This window comes from Typopeltis vanoorti, chromosome 10 (assembly GCF_054136105.1).
Source record: "Typopeltis vanoorti isolate ZY-2024b chromosome 10, IOZ_Tvanoo_1.0, whole genome shotgun sequence".
Classification (NCBI taxonomy): Eukaryota; Metazoa; Arthropoda; class Arachnida; order Uropygi; family Thelyphonidae; genus Typopeltis; species Typopeltis vanoorti.
This window is the reverse complement of record NC_143558.1, coordinates 60,215,940-60,233,045: the sequence shown is the minus strand read 5'-3', so window position 1 is coordinate 60,233,045 and position 17,106 is coordinate 60,215,940. Positions and strand designations below refer to the sequence as shown.

The following is a 17,106-nucleotide window of genomic DNA, read 5'->3' as shown; positions in this document are numbered from 1 at the left end:
CTGTTGGAAAACATTTAATTTTTTGTTGTTACTTTATATATTTTAAGTATCCTCTCGATGATGCTGTTATTCATATAGACAACAAAACATTTAGAGAAAATACGTCTAGTATAAATAAATACGTATAAGTTAATAACTTGGATATTATCAAGATATAACTTATATTTCTGGAGCCCTGCCTTAAACTGGTATAGGAACAATAGATTCTTGATGTATTAGTCAATTTATTTGAATGGTGTGGTGTTCTTCTGTATAAATTTAGATTTATCATTTGAGTAGCAAGTATATCTCCTCTATTTTGTTTAAATAACCATATTATTTTTAGGTGGTTAGTTATGTTTCTGCATTTATGAATTGCTTAGGTACTATTATTTAATTAATATAAATTTTTAAAATGGTGTAAGCATTCTTTGCTAGAGAATGCCATTAATAAATACCCTGCTACAACGTATTGTAGTTCTTGGTTTAGAATACATTTTGCATTCTAAAGCAAATCTATTTTGTGTTGCTTGTTTTACAGATTTCATGCTGACTATTGTTTTGATAGGGGTGCTTAAGAGTCAAAGCTGTATAACTGACAGGAGATCTCCACATAGCCTTTAAAGGAATGCAGTGAACCAACCAGGGTTTTTGACCTAATGTCCAATCCTCACCTTCTCATGGTGCACCCTGTTAGGTATCTACTTGGATACTGAATAACTGGCTGGGGCGTTTCCTGGTTAAAAAAGATGCCCCCCCCCCCCCCGTTTTCACCAGGGGACCAGGGCTAACAGCCCAACTCAACATCGCCAGAAGAGTTAAAGATCGGTACTATCAACATAAGAAGCCTGAATGACAAAGAAATGGATCTAGCTGAGGAATTAGACAAGTACCAGATCAACATAATAGGGATGACTGAAACAAAAAAGACAAAAACTAATGAGATCTTTCTGCGCAATAAATACAAAATGTTATATTCAGGTAATGACAATCAAGGAAAAGTAGTAGCCATAGTATTCAACACTAAATACGAGGCTAATCTTCTTGAATGGCACGCAGTCTCAAGTAGAGTGATGTGGGCAAATATGAGAATGGGGAACTAGGCAATGAGACTTATTTGTGCCTATGGTCCCACAGAAGATTCTACTAAGGTAGTAGTGGAGGAATTTTTCTCTGAGGCTTTAGAGAAAGCTACTGACACAGTGAAAGAGGAAAAGTTGCTCCTTGTTGTTGATCTAAATAGCAGAGTAGGAAATGATTGTGAGACATACAAAAATATTTTGGCAAAGTTTGGAGAAAAGAGCAAAGCTAATAATAATGGCAAATATCTGTTGGATTTCTGCTCAGAACATGAACTGGTTATTACTAACACCATGTTCCAACATAAAAATGGGCACAAATTTGCATGAATAAAAGAGGCAAGGAATAAGAAAAGTCTCATTGACTATGTTTTTGTCTATAGTAACGTTTTCTCCCTGGTGCAGGACACCAGAGTGTACAGAGGATTTGAAGTTGGAAGTGATCACTATTTAGTCTTGAGCAGGATAAAAGTGAATTTCATTCTGGAAAGAAAAACATATAAGAGAAAAGTTTTAAAGCGAATAAAAGTTGAACAGCTCTCAAATGTAAATTTTCATTTTTATTTCAATATCTATTGAAATAAAAATGAAAGAGTTTGAGAACAGGAACCAAATCTTGGAGATTCAGTGGTAAGCCTTGAAGAAAACCCTGATTGATTCAGCCAGAGAGACATGTGGTGAGGTTGTCTGCAAGGATAGAAAAATTGGAACTCCATGGTGGACACAGGAAGTTAAAGAGGCAGTGAAGGAAAACAAGAAAGCATATCAAAAGTTTCTGTCAAATAAGTCAGCTTGTGCTCTTAGAGAATATTGAGACATGTAAGAAAGTTAAACACTATGTAAAACTGGCCAAACAAAAGTCATGGGAGGACTTTGGCAAGAACATAGAAAATAAATATCAAAGAAGGTGGCAAAATATTCTGGAGGTTGTTGAAGAAGCTTAGAAATGGAGGAAAGAGTGCTATAAAAGGAGTTAGAGATGATAAAGGTGACATAAAAACAGGAGAAAAAGATATCCTTGAAGTATGGAGTAATTACTTCAAAAAATTGCTAAATGAAATGAGCAGTGATAGCACAGTGGTAAAAAAACACTCAACAGGCATACAGTCAGGAATACATATCTATACTTGAAATAGCCATCAAATGCTTGAAATGTGGAAAGCAGCAGGAATAGATGATATTCAACCAGAAATGCTGAAGTATGGAGATATAAAAGTCCTACAGTGGCTGCACTGCATAATTCAGAAGGCCTGGACAGAGGGACAAATTCCTGATGATTGGAGTAGAGCTCTCATAGTACCCATATATAAAAAGGGAAATAAAACTGAATGTGAGAATTACAGACGTATTTCCCAACTGAGTGTTGCTGGTAAGATCTATGCACGTATACTTGAGAAACGGTTGAGAAGAATTCTGGATGAAAAGATGGATTCAGGCCAAATAGAGGCTGTCAGGTTCAGATCTTCACTTTACGACAAATAGTTGAGAAATCATTGGAATGTAATATAATGACAAGGTGCCAAGAGAAAAGCTATTCAAAACACTACAGTTGTATGGTGTCAATGGGTCATTATATCAAGCAATACTTTGTCTTTATTTGAGTTGGAAGTCAGCAGTTAGAATTGAAGTACAGGAAGATGGTTTAATGTTAAATCTGATGTCACACTAGGATGTATATTATCCCCTCTGTTATTCATTATCTATATGGATCACATTATGATGGAAAGTGGTATTAAACCTGATATCAATTGGAGATGTTAATGTTAGTTCTTTGCTTTATGTGGATGATGTTATAATTCTAAATAAATCTGCTACAAGTCTGCAAGATTCTCTGACTAAACTGTTAGTTCAGTCGGAGAATTTTGTCAGATTAGTCGGAACACTAAATTAGTTGTATACAAGACGGTGTTCAAACCAGTTTTAACTTATGGATCTGAGAGCTGGGTCAGAAGTAAAACACTTGACCAAAGACTATCGACTGCAGATATGAAGAGTCCTGAGAATGATTAGGGGCATGAACAGATGGCATCAATGGCAATATCATATTAAAAATGAGGATATTAGGAAAGAACTTGACATTGTCAGCATCCAGGAATGCATTATCAGAGCTAATCTCAGGTGGTATGGTCATTTAAACAGAATGGACGAGGAAAGATTAGCAAAACAGGTGTTCTCTGCCAGGTTGGCAGGAAAATGACCCAGAGGAAGACCGAGATATAGGTAGATTGATATGGTAAAAAAAAAAATTGCCTTAGACAATAGAAATACAAGATCTGATAATGTTGGAGTCTTGACAAGTAACAGATTGATTTGGAGGAAAATTGTAGAAAAGTTAGTAATGATGTAAATTTTTCATGTAGTACTATCATATCCTGTACACCCCTTGAGAGTACATGGCAGGAATTTAATGATATTATTTTGATATTAGATTTTACTCATTTTCACATGTTTCCTGTATTATTTGTCTTTAAAATTTCTTTATAAAATCAAAATGTACATTTTTGATTTTCTAAAGAAATCATTCAGAAGAATGGGTTGCTTATGAGTGAGAAGACAGTAGTGAACCTCTGTGAGTACTGTAGTTGGATTGCCAATATTAGTATATGTGGTAACACGCAGTGTATTGGTAGCAGACATTTATAATAAATTTATTTGCAATCATATTTACATAGAGAAGTTTACAATTTCATTCTTTCTTCTGTTTATTTAATATTATGCACAAATACCTATTTTTTTTTTTTTTAGTTCATTGTCACTTTCTTTCACCACTGAAGAATTAAATTCCAATTGCATATTTCATTATATATCTTTATCCATCAGATGTTCTTCCTTTTTTCACAGTGCTCTTTTTGGTATAAATGTACCACCATCTAAAGGAATTTAAAAAAAAAAAAAAACAAGCTTTCCCAGTGTTATACCTAACTGAAATGAATGAGAAGCGGGGAGAGAATCATTGCTAGCAAATCGAAAATATGAGCATGTTGCTTTATTTGTGGTGTTTGTAGATTAGTAATGTCATTGGAACCTGTTTACATTCTTTAATTCTAGCCTTGTTTGTAACTTACAGATGATCTCTAAGAGTGATCCAAAATTTGGAAAATTTTGTATTTTATTCAATTTTTATAGTGTCTTTAATAAATAATTATCCTCTGTATTTAAGAACTGTTTACAAACAAAAGGAGAAACACATTACTTTTAATATGGGATTTTTTTTCAGCATGTGTCCAAAAGAGTCTAGTTTTAGAAATTTTACTTTGAATTAGGCTCTCTGAAATGCCTACAAACAAAAAGCATCAAATGCTATGAAGAAGATCACTGCATTTAATTCATTGAAAATGTTTCATATCACTTTCAAGACTAACTTATTTTCAGGCAGTACTTCTGATCTAAAAGAAGGAAGATTTGAGGGATAGAGACATGTAAGGAAATGTTTGATTCTGATTCAGTTCATTAGTGTAATTAAAGTGACAATGAACCACAAAGTTCGGGTAATTTTACATAACATGAAATAGCGAAAGTTAGAATGTAATTGTAAAAACTTTTTTATATAAATTTGATTGCAAATAAATTGATCATAAAGTATACTTTACTGGAAAATAGTACTTGATATCAAAACTCATAGGGTCATCTTTAAAACGATTTAAAGTAAGCAATAAAATGAAAAAAAAAAAACTGCGAACAGAAAAAGCAAAATCCCAAGTGCATTCTTAATCTAAGAACCCCAATATGTTATTGCAGAACATCATCAGTAAATGGTGTTGCAGTATAATTTTTTCAATCTTAATTTTACTTCATTTACTTCAAGTTAATATTTAAAAACTGAATTTTTTTTTTTAATACACTTTTTCACTCAAGCTATCAAAGTTAATATGGCTAAAAGTACTCAGATTGTTAAGCTAAGTGTTCTGATTCCACATTCAGAAGCATGGTAAGGTTGATGTAACCTGTCAAAATGTTTTGCAGAAATGGCACATTGACTGTAAAATATTCCATTATTCCTCATGTACCTATATACTAAAGATGCAATTTATTAGGTACACCATCATTCATAATATAGAATCTACTACTTTTGTTGGCAACATCAATTTTTTTGGTCATGTATAGCAGGTAGGTAGATACTGAAATATTGTGGGTTCTCTTCAACACATGCAGGCCAACATTGTGTTTGCCTAAACTGTTGGGCATTTGTTTCACTGTAGGATGTGATGTAGCCAATATCACAAATAAAAAAAATTGCTGGCATGCTGGGGAGGAATGTTCATGCACAAAACATCTAGTTGGCAGAAATCCAACTAGAAACACATCTAGCCATAAGTAACCCAAAACAGGTTATTGGAATAAGGAGCTAGAAGGTTAATTTTTTAAGATGGAAATATTTATGCAAATGTGAGTAGAATGAGTTTATATGTATAATTTCTTATACATTTTTACGTGATAAGTATACATCTTTTTTTTTTGTCTTGTTACTTTATACAGTAAGCTAACATTTTTCTGGCCACAGTGAGAAGGCACATAGGTCAGTTAATTGAAGGATCATTGTTTTGAAGGTTGGATGAATTGTTGGATTACTGTGTGTGTGTGTACACACAGTTTCCATAAATTAAGTAACAAATAGAAAAAATCACTGAACTCAAAAACTGAAAAGTTTCATGAAGTTCAATAAAAAGCAATGAGATGTGAAAGAAACACTCACATAAATGGTAAATACATTTAATTCAGTAACAAATGGGTACATAAAGACTGGTCTAAAACAACAGGTCAAAGTTCCCTCAATAACAAATGTGTTGCACTGTTTATAATTGTGTCCAGGAGCTCAGTTACTAATAACTTTTACTCCAAAGCTCTCCTGTGTCCCTCAAGGTTTTGAGAAGGGCATTTGAGAGCAGCAACACTTTTACCTTGAGCATTCCAAATATGGTTAGTAGGATTGATTAAGGCCAGGAGACCTGGCTGGCCATTCTATACATTTGAAGATATTGGTCCACAAGTTTTGTTCATGAGGATGAGAACCAGTCTCAACCGTGGAACAACACATGCAATCCACCTGCTATATATGCCATACTTTGGCTGGCCTTTAGTCTTTTGATGGCTCACCACCTGAATTCCTCAGTTAACTCTTGTCTTGTAGCCTTATCCAGGAATTTTATTATCATGAAAAGTCTTGTTCTTACTCCAGACACGAAATGGAAAACCTCTCCAAAATGCCCACTTTTATGCCATGTCTCATTGAAAATACAAATGAGTGCTTATATCTGCACTCATTTGTATCTGTATATTATAGCCCCAGTCCCACTTTCTACATAGTGTACCAGACTCATGTTTTCACCTTCTCTTCCCCCCCCCCACCCCCAGTTATTGTAATTTTTCTTCTGTTCCTTAATTTATAGAAACCAGTATCAAGTGTTTCAAAACTGGATTGATCCCAAGTGAGAATGTGATAAGTTAATTTATGTATGCCCGAGAATAAGAATCTCTTTTAATGTCATGTCATGTTGTATTGTTACTCTCAGTTTGCTTTATAGGTATGGAATACATAGAAATTAAAGAAAATAAATCAATCTGCTATGCCAGTACTGTATAAATGACAGTTAATGAGATTTGCATGTCATTTGTATCTTTAACCAAACAAGTTGCTTTTTATCTTTAAACAGAATACTTAGAAAATTGGCTGCATTGTAATTTATTTCATGTTGATTCTGTGAACTGTTGATAATATGAAAGTATGAAATTGTATATGTTCTTTTATAAATAACACAATAAAGTTGGCTTTATTTTGCTTTGAGTGGAAACTTTTAAATTTAAGAGCAAAGTACCATCATACCTTTATAATTTTTCCCTGGTAATAAATATATATTCCCAAGTACTAAATTCACTAACTTTTAAATTGTAATATTTACTCCCTGTATTGAAAATCATCAACACAAATTACATATTCTTCCAAAAGAAGTAATGGAATGTGATTATAAATGTTGACAATGTTTGGATATAAAAAGGTGGATTTGAAGACAATGAAGGGGATCACATCGTTTCTGCTATGTAATTATTTCTAAGATGGCATGAATAGAAACATGTTGCAAAATTTTTCTTATTTAAGAAAATAACTGGGCAATGGCCAAGTAACATGGCTATCATATAAACTTGATGCACTGATTCTCAGGCTAATATTTAATTTTGTTGGAGCAAAAATTCTTTCTGCTGCTGTATTGAGAAAGATCATATGAAATTGGCTAGAAATGATGTTGGCAGAATTTATCACTGGTAATTGGGTTATCTCCTGTTAGTAAAGTTCACCATTGCTTTTCAAAAAAGGTGTGGGTAATGGGAAAATCAGGCTTGGTTCTATGCTGTTGAGTAGGTGCCGCAGTAAAACATAAACAAAAGGGTTAATTCTAAAGCACATGTGATATGATGTATGCAAGTCATTTTGAATTATGCATGCAAAAGACCATAAGCAAGGAGTAAGCTGTTGATACAGTAGAAGGGTAATTTGCCTTGACAACCATCAAAGGTTGGAAGAGAATATTTAAGGCACGAGCTTTTCTTTCACAGCATTCTCTATTTAACCACTTCCTCATGTATTAACAAAAAGTGATTGCAATATTTGAGTATACTAATAAGATCGGATCCTTGTGCAACATCTTCAGACTCAGGTAGTTTAGTAGTCTACATTCTCGTATCTCAAAGTAAGCACAGTCAACCATCGAATTATCTTGCTATGCATCTAAAATTTAGCTAAACCACTAACAATCACTAAATGCCTTTGACTTACGGATTATTTCATTTAATATTGTACAGGCACCTCTATGGAGTCTGAAGAAATCCACATTATTGTACATCTCCTTCCACCCATTAACAAAGCACTCAACTGGCAACCAATCCACTCATTCACAACTCCAAGTAAAACTAGGCCTCACATTCACATCCCTACTAACCACACCTGTATTCAAATTCCAGGGATGAATTCTTCTAGCCATGTGCTGAAACATTTCCTCCGGTGTCAATCCTATAAAACCCCTTAAGCAAAAAGTGTTTCAATGTCAACTTTTTTCCCCTACCGACCAACTTCTGCATTGCACCTAGTGAAAGACCAGTTACCATCTTGGTCGCATGCCTCTCTTTTTTCTCATCCCCAGGAGACGACCTCAGCAAAGTAATTCAGATGTGGGTGTATAAAACGAGAAATAGCTTCCTTAACTCGTTAATGTTTTCTTCAATCAAGTAATGAACCATTAGCAATGTCTCCTCTAAACTCTGTCTACCACTTCCACTAAATCTATGGCTTCATCTATTTCCTGGAGAATGGTGTCATCAATGTGGTTATATCCCAAAATTCTTAACTTGACATTTCTTCACATTGAAATGACACCCATATTAAATCATCTTGCAGGTTTTTCCACCTAGATCAACTATTACTCTACAATATTTCCTATATATGTACAAAATAAACTAGTGGTCCTAGCAGCACACCACTAGTCCCTGGATTTCCCCCCATGTACCACTTTTACTTATCTGTCCAACAGCTAGTCTCTCATCCACGTGTCATATCCATCATTTCTAATTTGCATAAAGAGTACTACGTGTGATTATGTCAGATATGAAATGCTAGCATTTTAGTAGGGGTAAATTGTGTAAGTACACTACCAATAGTATACTAGCAAAAATTGACACCAGTCGCAGAATTGTCATATCAGGTGTGTCTGCCTTTGGATTTGATCCTCTCCACCCTTTTTTTAGGGAGGCTTTCTACCAATATGCATGCAGACAGGTGAAATTTGTTTCCATTCTTCCATCAAAGCAGCACTGATTTCAGTGACAGATTGAGAATGTGTTTGTCTGGAACACAATCGCCACTCCAATTTGTCTCAGGTGTTTGATTGGATTCAGGTTAGGTTTATGCACAGGCCAGGGCAGTCGTTAATGCCCATCTCTTCATACCGTTTCATAACAGCTGTAGCTTTGTGGCATGGGGCATTGTCTTGTTGATAGTAACACGAGTCTTCAATAAAAACTGTGGGCAGCACCTGATTCAGAATATCAAGGTACTGAGCTGCCTTCATGGGACATCAGACAACAACCTGTGGTCCCACTCCAAACCAGCCGAATGCACACTACTCCGTCACTACCAAATATTACTGTGGGTACTACTGCTAAGAAGCGTTCACCAGTTCACCTATTTCCACTCTGCCATCAGTGGCATGTATGGCCACCAATGTGAAAGTCGACACTTCTTGCAAAGTAAGTTACTTGGTGTTAGTGTCTGGCATGAAAAAAGTTTGGTAATTCACTAATATTAAATGCTTAGGTGTGTATGGAATATACTACCACTCATTCTTGCTGATTATTTTTTCAATGAGTAGTCATATTCTCTGCTTGTAACAGCTTCATATGTGATAAGGAATGTGCATTAGGAGAGAAATATTAAAATAGCGTATATTCTGTGGCAAAAAATACGATAACTGATTTTGAAAAAAAAACTTTTATCCTGTATTGGGAGTAGGCGAGGCCGTTTTAGCCCTATCTAAATTTTGGATTTTGGAGACTGAGCAGGTAATTAAATTTCCACTGAGAGCCAAACAGACGTAGCTCGCCAAAGGCTATCAGTAGTTTAAGCAGCCTGCAGTGGAGAGACGGCTCAACAAGTGCTGCCATCTCATCGTCCCTGACCCTAAACACAATATTTTTAATATCTGAAATAGTATGGGTTTTACGGTCGATTTTCTTGAGTTTACAGAACGAAAAACCCATGCCGGAGATTGACTAACTCGGGAACCGGTCGAAAAATGCTTAGAAAAGTTCCTCTAGTCGGCGACTAGACTTGAAGGTAAGTTTTTATTCTAGCAGTTTTGTGCTGAGAAATGCAAACACTACTCAGCCACACGGGCTCTTGATTTTGAATTTAAAAATTAAGAATTTTAGAAATCAAACGGTTATTAAAATACTTTAGCAAAATTGTTTCTGTATTCTTTGTCTTTACGAAATAGTTTAGAAAACAAATCGCTTATCTTTCACTACATCACCTGTGTAACTCAGTGGATGTGGCGTTTGCACACCACGGCGCTTGGCCGCACGAAGGAAGACTTCGTTTCGAGTCTAGTCGCCGACTACAGCAAATTTTTCTAAGCCTTTTTTCGACCGGTTCCCGAGTTAGTCGATCTCTGGCACCGGCAAGCGGGTTTTTCCTCCCAGAAACTCTGGTAAAGTCAAGAAAATCGACCGTAGAACCCACATTATTTCAGACATTAAATATATTGTGTTAGGGTTATGGACCACGAGATGGCGGCACATTTGAGCCGTCTCTCTTCACTGTGTATCGCTTAATTAGTGATAGCCTCGGGCCATCTCTGATTGGTACCAGTGGAGATTGAACTGCCCACTCAGTCTCCAAAAGTTAGATAGGGCTAAGTGGCCTCACCTACTCCCTGTGTACCGGAATAAAAAGGCATTAGCTGATTTTTTTTTTTTTAACTGTTGCTGGCTTGGTTGGCGAAGTGGCCCGTGTCTTGTTCTCCAGTCGACAGATTCTGGATGCATATCTTATGGCATGGGTCTTTAGGGTGACGAATGCCACTGCCCTGTTGACTGACTGTCTGAATAGCTTTAAAAAAAGTTCTTGTTTGGTCATTAGAAGCAGGGTTTAAAACTATTCTGAAAACCCAAGCCACTAGTAATTTCTATAAATTTATAAAAATCTTGTTCTCAGAAGCCCAATTAAAAAAAATGCATAAGCAACTTTTTAAAGATAACTTAGTTGCAGTATTGCTTCTTCGAACATGCTTTTCATTTCCAATTGTAACTGGTTTTAGTGATTCTTTGATAAGTACGACCGCATGAAAATCACTGATATGCATATGAAGCAGTGCTAAAACTGTTCTTCATATTTCATATGAAGAACAGCTTTAGTATTGCATTATTCAAGTCCAGAACTCTGCTATGAGAGGTCCATCCATTGTCAACTAGTTGGGAAATCATATCATTCCAGAAGTGGAACGAATGCAAGTACTTCATATAAGCTACATTCCTTATTACCCTGAATATGATTGCATCATCATCAGATAGCTGCATGTGTCCTAACCAATCTTTCATCTCAAGTAATTTCTGCACGCAAGCCTTAACCAACCTTTCCAAAATCTCCAACCCCATTTCAAATACATCGATAATTGTATACATCAGTATTGGCACTACCCTTTTAAAATGAGATTGCCGTGCATTCTTTCCACCTCAGCTGAACACGCTTTTAGCATCTGTGCTATCTCAACAGTCCCTATTGCCAAATTCTTATTCAGTTTGTGGAATAGTTTTGGTGCTTCATCTTGATGAACTTGGGTTTCTCAAGTGAATATGTAGCTGTTAGTTCAATGTTGCACATGTGAGGTTGATAGCCTTTACTGAAATGGCAACTTAGTGAGTGCCCAATTTGCAGCTGACAGATGCAGTTTCTTCTGCATCTCATCAACATTCAGTACAGTTATTCTTTTTGGTGTTGCTTTATCTTTGGTTAGTTTGTTTTATATACTCAATCTTAGCATTAAATACAACAGTTGTAATTTCTGGCATGCTCCTTATGATTTTCATAAGTGACATTATCCTTTAAAAAACCCCCATCTGACGTCTTTTATCCCGTAAGTAGGTGAGGCCGTTTTTATCCCTATCTAACTTTTGGAGACTGAGTGGGTAGTTCAATCTGGAATGGTAGCCAATCAGACATAACTGGCCCAAGACTATCACTAATTAAGTGACACACAGTAAAGAGTTAGCTAAACAAGTTCTGCCAACTCGTGGTCATTAAACCTAACACACATTTAATGTCTGAAATAGTGTGGGTTCTACAGTCGATTTGCTTGAATTTACAGGACGAAAACCTAACGTGGTCCCTAACACATACTTAATGTCTGAAATAGTGTGGGTTCTACGGTCGATTTGTATGAGTTTCTTGGACGAAAACCCTAGTTTCTGGGAGAAAAAACCCACTTTCCCATGCCAGAGATCGACTAACTCGGGAACCGGTCGAAAAAAGGCTCAGAAAAATTTCCTCTAGTCGCTGACTAGATTTGAAACAAGTCTCTATTCGTGTGGTCAAGCTTCGTAGTGTGCAAATACCACATCCACTGAACTACACAGGCTCATATTATCCTTATGCACACAGTGTTCCTTTCACATCACTTTTTTTTTTTCGGAAGAATTTTTGTTTGATAAAATTACACATCGACTTCCTCCTACCCTATTTATTCTTTGACACTCGAGACATTTAAGTATTTTTAAACTCTATAACTGCCACAGTGATGTTACCAAGGCCAACAAAAATAAATATGACATTTATATAATAACTGTTCTATTCAGGGCATAATGCTTACAAAGAAGAAATCTTCACTACTTAAAAATACTTATGAAGATAATCTTGTGGAACATGACAACGGAAAGTGTGATAGGAAATAATAATAATAAATCCGCTAATACCTTTTATTCCAGAAAGGGAGAATGCAAGGCTATTTAGTTCTACTCAATTTCAAAGACAAGTAGGCAGCTGGACTTCGCCCTTAATCGCACAATAGCCATCCCATGACATTGATTAATTATCACTGAGAAAGACAGACAACTGCTACCATCTCCTGATCTCTATTCTGGCACTATAAATTATTGTCAGAAATAGGGTGAGTTCTATGGTCATAGTTGTTGAGATTTCGGTGTAGAAATCCGAAGTGTACTGCCAAAAAAATTGTTTGTCCAGAGCAGACAACGAATCGAAGTAACGCTTTCATCCTGTTTGACTTATAAGTTCGAGTCTAGGTCTTTTACAAAATCGACCGTAGAGCCCACATTTTCGAGACATATCCTGTTAGGGTTAGGTACCAAGAGATGGCAGCACCTATTTGCTCGTCTCTTCATCGCTCTTAAAATTAGTGATAGACATCAGCCAGCTATCTCTGATTGGCTACTGGCGGAGATTGCACTGCCCACTCAGTCACCGAAAGCAAGATAAGGTTTATAGGCCTTGCCTACTTCCTATTAGGGAATAAAAAGGCGTTAGCTTGCTGATTACAATATATATATATATACATATATGTATGTGTGACAAGTTTTTTACCTTGTAGGCCTAGCCTACTTCCTATTAGGGAATAAAAATGCGTTAGCTTGCTTATTACAATATATATATATACATATATGTATGTGTGAAAAGTTTTTTACCTTGGGGATAATATATATTAAGGATACCAAGTAATTTAAAGGCCTTGCCTACTTCCTATTAGGGAATAAAAAGGCGTTAGCTTGCTTATTACAATATATATATATATATATATATGTGACAAGTTTTTACCTTGGGGATAATGTATATTAAGGATACCAAGTAATTTGATAAACTTGGTTTTTTTACTCCTCCCATGTAAGCAAAACAGTTAAGTTTGCACCTGAACGTAGTTCAAGTCTAAAGGTAGTGCAACACAAGGGCAACTCGTTGTAAAAGTGGATAAAGCTCTGATCACTATTCTTAGTATTTCTCATAATGTAAAACACATCTCACTAAGAGATGTATACTGTTATAGATTAGGGTAGGGGGGGGTCACTATGCAGACCAGTTTCAACCTTTATTGAGGTCTCAGTGAGTAGCTAGACCCTGAAATACCAAGGTTTTTATGGAGCCTTACCAAGTAATATACAGCCTTATCAACCTTACCTATACAAGTTGCTACAAGGTGCTTTTACTTTGAATAAGAAACTCTGGTTTAGATAAAGATGTGAAAAGTTTTTTACCTTGGGGATAATATATATTAAGGATACCAAGTAATTTTATAAACTTGGTTTTTTTACTCCTTCTCCCAAGTAATTGAAATACCAAGGTTTTTAGTAATACAGAGCCTAGTGATCAGAGCTTTATCCACCTTTATAACGAGTTGCCCTGGTGTTGCGCTATCTTTAGGCTTGAACTACGTTCAGGCGCAGACTTAACTGTTTTGATTACTTGGGAGGAGTAAAAACACCAAGTTTATAAAATTACTTGGTATCCTTAATATATATATATATATATATATATATATATATATATATATATATATATTCATTTTTAATATTAACTGACTTAAAACCCGAGAATTATAGCAAAATGAGATTTATTTCAAAACGCAACATGTTTCGTCGAGATTGACTTCATCAGGCGTTAAGAACATAGAAAGATATTAAAAGACACTGAAAATAACAATGAAACACTAAAGCTATACAATTATAAAGTTATAATATTCGACTGTGAATTACAGTTATTATGAACTTGAGCTATAGTCCGTGTTAAAGTTCTATTGTTGTTCACTTGTGCGTGTGTGGAACCACGCGATCTCCAGTATCTGATAGTAGAGCTGAAAGAGTCAGGCAAAGTATAGCTGAGATTATTGTTCATATGAAGCGGGTCCAAGGTGATTTCTTTTGACTCCACAATGCGGCGTTCCACCTCATCATGGCAAATTTGTAGGTTTGAAGTTATTGTCCAATTTACTTCATGTTGGCGGCTTTCGTTGTTCGTGTTTATTGAAAACAGGACATGGCCGGACAGAGCAGTTGCTCTGTTCTCTTATAAGCAATGTCTCTCTGGTGCTCCTCGAGACGTAGTAGGATAGATTTCTCCGTTTGCCCATAGTATGGCTTTCCGCACTGAGATGTGACCTTGTATACACCTGGGAATTGTAGAAGGTTGTGAGATTGTTTATAGTTGTTGAAAAGTGATCTTATTTTTGGCAGAGTCGAGAAGCACGTTTGTGTGTTAAACTTCTTTAGGATTCTACTCAGCTTTTTGGATAGTGTGCTGATATATGGCAAGACGATATGACCTTTGGAGTCGTCCTGTGTCTCTACGTTGCTACGTTGACGGTGGGATAATTGGTTGTTAATACTGTTTAAAGAGTAGCCATTGTTTTTAAAGGGAGATGGTGATATGGATATGTTAAACTCACCAAGACGCCTGAATCAATAAAAGTCTCTATATTTAGAAAGCCAATACACAAGGACAGATATTTGCATGCGTCCTCACATCACCATTCAGCGCAAAAGTTGGGTATTATATCAACTCTTGCGAATCGTGCAAGATCTGTACTGTCAGATGAAGAACTAAAAAAAGAACTACAACATCTTAAATGGACCTTTAAAAACAATGGCTACTCTTTAAAAAGTATTAACCAATTATCCCACCGTCAACGTAGCAACGTAGAGACACAGGACGACTCCAAAGGTCATATCGTCTTGCCATATATCAGCACACTATCCAAAAAGCTGAGTAGAATCCTAAAGAAGTTTAACATACAAACGTGCTTCTCGACGCTGCCAAAAATAAGATCACGTTTCAACAACTATAAACAATCTCACAACCTTCTACAATTCCCAGGTGTATACAAGGTCACATGTGAGTGCGGAAAGCCTTACTATGGGCAAACGGAGAAATCTATCCTACTACGTCTCGAGGAGCACCAGAGAGACATTGCTTATAAGAGAACAGAGCAACTGCTCTGTCCGGCCATGTCCTGTTTTCAATAAACACGAACAACGAAAGCCGCCAACATGAAGTAAATTGGACAATAACTTCAAACCTACAAATTTGCCATGATGAGGTGGAACGCCGCATTGTGGAGTCAAAAGAAATCACCTTGGACCCGCTTCATATGAACAATAATCTCAGCTATAATTTGCCTGACTCTTTCAGCTCTACTATCAGATACTGGAGATCGCGTGGTTCCACACACGCACAAGTGTACAACAATAGAACTTTAACACGGACTATAGCTCAAGTTCATAATAACTGTAATTCACAGTCGAATATTATAACTTTATAATTGTATAGCTTTAGAGTGTTTCATTGTTATTTTCAGTGTCTTTTAATATCTTTCTATGTTCTTAACGCCTGATGAAGTCAATCTCGACGAAACATGTTGCGTTTTGAAATAAATCTCATTTTGTTATAATTCTCGGGATTTAAGTCAGTTAATATTAAAAATGAACATATCCCAACCCCGAGTTAATAGTAGTAGTCATCACACACACACACACACACACACACACACACACACACACACACACACACACACACACACACACACACACACACACACACACACACACACACACACGCACGCACGCACGCACGCACGCACACACACACACACACACACACACACACACACACACACACACACACACACACACACACACACACACACACACACACACACACCACCTAATAGACACAACTCTATTTCTTTCCTATTTCAGAGAAATGGGAATTTCTGAAGCCACAAGAAAGAGTATTTGAACGTAAGGAAATTGTTTTGTTTTAAATTACTACTTAAATAATTAGGGCCTTGGGGCTAGCATATAATGTATGCAAACTATGTTTCAAATAATGCCTTTTATTTCCCAAAGGAAGTTGGCCAGCTCTCTAACCCTAACTTTTTGAAGATTGATGTCATTCTCCACTCCACCATTAGCCATCACTGATAAGTGGACCACGACTATTAACTATCCAAAGGCATCGCGGATATTGCAGACTATTGTTACCATATCTCTAATCATAACATTATATATATAATTGAACTTGACGTTTCTAACATTAAGTTTTTTGGTGCCGACACAACCCAAGTTGAATGTGTACTTTCAAATTTCAGGGGGATACTAGCACCTAGTGAGATAAGAAGACACAGCCTGTCTTGTATTGTGTTCCCCAATACATCTTTCAGTTATTCAAAAAAGACATCAGGAGGTTTCTTACTCACCATCTCCCTCAACACCCCAAGCAGCAGAAGTATACTGTACAGCAGATTTCAATTTTCTCTTGTGTGAAAAAAATTCAGCAGTATATTGAAATTTTAAAAAAAAAAACGATATCAAAGAGTAGGTTCTTTATGAAATACGATGACGAAATATTGGAAACACGTATGAGCAGTACAGCTAAAAGAATAAATGACAGTCAATATATACTTGGATTATTCTGCAAGTTAGTTGCATGGTCAACTATGGTCGTTATTTTTTTTTTTACATCCATTTTTCATTAGATTTCTTCTTTTATTTTTACTTCGTT

The 17,106-nt window shown here is 36.1% G+C and overlaps 1 protein-coding gene across 2 annotated transcripts in view; it reads left to right on the top strand.

The window, feature by feature from the left end:
- Nucleotides 1-16,811, top strand: part of LOC150102446 (uncharacterized) — a 108,954-nt gene extending 92,143 nt beyond the window's left edge. For both annotated transcript variants that reach the window (XM_090399761.1, XM_090399759.1), the window contains one exon: nucleotides 16,694-16,811. The gene's annotated coding sequence lies outside the window, so the exon portion shown is untranslated. The remainder of the gene's footprint in view (nucleotides 1-16,693) is intronic.
- The last annotated feature ends 295 nt before the right edge of the window (nucleotides 16,812-17,106 follow it).